The 4,618-nt window shown below is 37.1% G+C and overlaps 1 pseudogene; it reads left to right on the top strand.

The window, feature by feature from the left end:
- The first annotated feature begins 1,126 nt into the window (after positions 1-1,126).
- Positions 1,127-1,438, top strand: LOC126515432 (40S ribosomal protein S28-like; annotated as a pseudogene).
- The last annotated feature ends 3,180 nt before the right edge of the window (positions 1,439-4,618 follow it).

A 4,618-nucleotide genomic window follows, 5' to 3' on the forward strand; every position in this document is an offset into this window, starting at 1 on the left:
GCTCTTTATCTGCTTATTACCTTAAACAGTCATTGAATATTTTTTATATTTAATTCAGGATTGAAAAATTATCCTGGAAACAGATGCTTGTGTAAATACTTAAACTTACAATCTCTGTTTTCTCGCAGTATGTAGTAGGCACCTACCTATTATCTGAGCTCCTGATAGTGAAGAGACCTTCAAAAGATGCATTGCCTTCGTGGTCCATTCAACTTAATGTTTCCTTGTTATTGGGGCCAATGATAAGGACTTTGGGAATTACTGTTCAATGTTAATTCTTCTATTTGAGAGCAGCTGAGAGCAGGCAGCCTTTTAAAAAGTTGTTAAAAAATATACATTCATAGAGTACAGTTAGATCATTCTATTTTATAATTTGCTCAGCATCTGACATGAAAAACTTCTGTGATATCTAGGTTCTGTCACAGGATGGCTTCTGTGCTGATTCCTCTTTTCTTGCAAACATTAAAAAGGTGTGCCTGATACTGTCAGCTCACACTGTACATTTTTGGTCCACCTGTGCATCGTTAGGATAACAGCCTTCCTTAATCACATTCTTTCTGCTACAATGGACATTATTAGAACTAAATCCAAGCTAAGTCCTACAAGTGGGCAAAAGTACAAACATTCAAAACCCAGTTATTACTAACATGCTGAGAACCTCTCCATCTTGGTAGATCCTTACAATGGATTAGGCTGCATCATTGGCAAAGGCAATGGTTTGGGGTGATGTTCTAAATATAAGTCTAGTAATAAGAAAATTGAACCACAGATTTCCTGAAGAGTGCTTAGCCCTCTTCTAATAGACATGAGTTACGAGTGAGACACATATTTCTACCAGTGATGAGTAATGGTCAAAACTATTTCTAATTTTTCTAGAAGGAAAAATGTTTGTTTTCACCCTATCAAACATTAAAACAAAGAATGGCAAAGAGCAACCACAGAGACACCAGCAGGAAGCAAAGGAGAGGGTCCTTTAGTGTGGGAACAAATAGCTCAACACATCTCTTAGAGACCCCCTAAAGCATGCTTGGGGTTTGATAGAGTATAATAATTAATCTCTATTGTTTTGGGTATTTAATAAAGCAGAAAGACAATCCATTTAAAAAGTTTATCAAGCTCCGCCTGATCGCCACCATCATGGACAAGAGTCGCTTGCAGCCCATCAAGCTCGCTAGGGTAACCAAAGTGCTGGGCAGGACCGGTTCGCAGGGACAGTGCACGCAGGTCCGTGTGGAATTTATGGATGACACCAGCCGCTCCATCATCTGAAACGTCAAAGGCCCCGTTCGAGAGGGAGATGTGCTCACCCTTTTGGAGTCAGAAAGAGAGGCTCGGAGGTTGCGCTGACTGACCTTCCTGCTGGGTCCTGAGTATCCACCACTTGGCCCATGATGACCTGCGACTATTAAATAAAACATTTGTATTGTTTTAAAAAAAAGTTGGTCAAATAATATAAACATTTTGTAATTTTTCTAAATGAACAGCCAATAAACAAGATGATGGGATAAAGAGGGCATGAGCAGTACATGTTCTTGTTTCTATATAGGACTATTTCTCTAGCCTTAAAGAAGTGGTAATTTTCTGCATTTGGTATGGGTTTGGTGTACAGGTTTTGGTTATGACTTACAGTTTGTACTATTGCTGACAAAGCTGTCTTCTGAGATAAGCCCCCTCTTTAATAATGTCCTCAGAACTAACAATTGTTCAAAACAACTTGCTTATTCTCAGAGCAAGCTGGCCGCAAGATTGTGCTAGCTGCCCATTTTCTCACACTGGACTCATTGTCTCACCGCTGAGATTAAAGGGAGGGCTCAGGGAATTGAAAGGCATGCAGGACTGAAATACAGTCTCACTGCAGAACCTCAAAGCTCAGGTGGCATGCTCATTTCCTGTGGCTTTGAGAGAGGAAGAAGAACTGTGATTTAATGGTCCATATCAGAATCCAAATTCCAATTCAAGTCTTGCTTGAAAGAGACTCCACCTTGGGCGAATCACAGAAGGATCATTTCCCAGGAGGTCAGTGTTCATCCTATTTAAACTTTCTTTACCCTAATGAAAAACCTCATTAAAGGTTTTAAAGTTGTTTATTTTTAAACAAAGAACAGCTTAATTTTGTTCTAATGTAGAACCTTAGCTAAGGTTGATGAACTCTGACTCTAACAAGAAATCAGTAGTTTCTTCAACTGGAAAAATTATAAACTTCATCTGTTTGTTTCATTAAGAAATAGACCATTTAGATGCTGAAATACTTTGGTTCACACGTTTTCATCCTGCAAGAACTGTTAATTAAGCTAAACATTTTAGGTATAAAAATCCCTATTTTCTTTGGAACAATGTTTTTGAAACATGTCCCACAACTACAAATTAAAAGGACATTTGGCTCCCAAGCATGTGTTCACCATCAGCAGATGGGGGGTGGATTTCTTTTATAGTCAGAGATTTCCAGGCTACCTCTATTCTGCTAGTCATCGCCTATTTCAAATGTCATTTATTTCCTTAGTCTGGATAGTCTGCTTCTGTAACTGTTTATATTCAAACATATACTGAGGAGCACTCATTGTGAGAACACTGGTGTAGGATGGAGAAATAAATGTTAATTCTAGGCAGATGATTCTGTCCTCTGCTTTTTGGGGAACTTATTTTGGTAAAATATATAATAATCTAAAACTAAACTAAAATAATGACTCTGACAGTTACAGCAGAGATCTTGAGAGTGTGTAGAAAGCTGATAAGGTGATGCTTAATTCCCATATATACTGAATCTATACAGAAATATACATACATACGTACACATACGCATAGCCATTCATGCATACATATATACATACATACATACAAATGATAAAGATTGGTTTCATTTTTTAATGTAGTCATGAATTAAAAACTAAAAATGAATTTTCCCACTTTACATGACTGAAAGAAAAACTTTGACATTAAAAATCCATGATAAACCACCAGAAAAATATAAGTAGTATGCAGAGTTTTGGGTAGGCAAAACTACCTTTATTCTCAACAGTTAAACCTCAAAACAATGTTTATTAACAATGCTTTAAGAAAATTCTTTATCATCTTTATTTTACACAAACTAAAAGTTTAAATAAATATCTTGTCAAAATGATGAGTAATATTCTAATCATCAGGATGTTTTCAAATATCAAATATGATTCCAGGGTTGACCACTTATCTTAGATTATTGGATAACCCATTGGTGGAATTTCCTGAGGATTACCATCTTTCCCCTTCTTCATATTTCCTTGTTTCTCATAGTTCTTTGGCCAGGCTAGAAGTCCCAGGATCTTTCTTTTTTCATTCTGATGAGATTTCATGAGTGGAGCCTTTGACATTTCTAAGAGAAACACTCGCATGGCAAACGTCCTGCTCTTCTGGCTCTTACAGTCTTTTCAGACCTTCTTCCTATCTTTCAAAGCAATATTGCGAAATACTAAAAAATGTTGTACCAAGTACTCAGTACAAGAGATATTAAGAACCAAGGATTCTTTCTGTGGACTTAGAAAGTTTATCACTGTGTAGGGCCGACTTATCTTGAGCTTATCAGGTACCAAGACTGGCCTTGAATTTGCTGCAATTCTCATGCCTCAACCCAGGGTTCTGAAATTACATGCTAACATCATGATATTCGGCCACAAATTACATTTCTTCAACTGTTTAAACATATAATGCTTTCTCTAAAACTTAAAATAGGATTCTTCTTGGATCCTAAAGGGTTATTTTTTTCCAATAACAAGAATTGCCAGAGGCTATTTCTTGGCATCAAAAATCTGTGCATAGTGGTCCCCGTCTGATTGACCTCAGATTCTCACTCACATTATCCCTGGTGAATGAGATGGATGGGAGAGCCCTTGTGGTTTGGCCCACAAGTACAGCTCTTGATGAAGGTTAACTGTGTGGACCACTTTAAATCTTACACAGCAAATTGCTGACATCTGGGTTTCCTATCAAGTTTACCAGATATTTGACAGTAATTTCTGTGTTTATACATCATAAAAACATAGGTATTGAGTTTAGGAAAGATTTTAATATTCATAACACTACTGTACAAGGGTTTGTAAAAGTTGTAAACAATTAAAATATTTATTGTTAAAAAACTATTGGCATCTTTGGAAGCTGCTGATGACATGGATGATATCTGAATGCACTAAAGGCATAACATTTGTTACTTATACTTTGCAAAACTTATTATTTTATAGATGCTGATTATGACTATACTGAAACTTTCCAGGGCTGTCTTTTCAGCATTAAAGGAACATTTTAGTTTCACTTTTTTAAGATGTACACATCTGTTACAGAAGTTACTTGATATCAGCAGCTTCACTACCCATAGCTTCTTCTTGCAATCAAGTAATCTGAAAACATTGACGGGAAAAATTCTACAAGTAAATAATTTATATGTTTTTAATCTTTTTTTTACTATAAATTTTTTTTATTGAGAATAAGAAAAAAAAAAGTTTCCGCCTCCTCCCAGCCTCCCATTTCCCTCTCCCTCCCCCCACTCTTCTCCCCCTCCCCCCTCTCTTTTCCCCCTCCCCCCACTCCTCTCCCCCTCCCTCTCCTATCCAAAGAGCAGTCATGGTTCCCTGCCCTGTGGAAAGTCCAAGGT

The sequence above is a fragment of the Alexandromys fortis genome, unplaced genomic scaffold (genome assembly GCF_014885135.2).
Source record: "Alexandromys fortis isolate MF-2015 unplaced genomic scaffold, M_Fortis_MF-2015_v1.1 scaffold_135, whole genome shotgun sequence".
In the NCBI taxonomy this organism is placed as follows: Eukaryota; Metazoa; Chordata; class Mammalia; order Rodentia; family Cricetidae; genus Alexandromys; species Alexandromys fortis.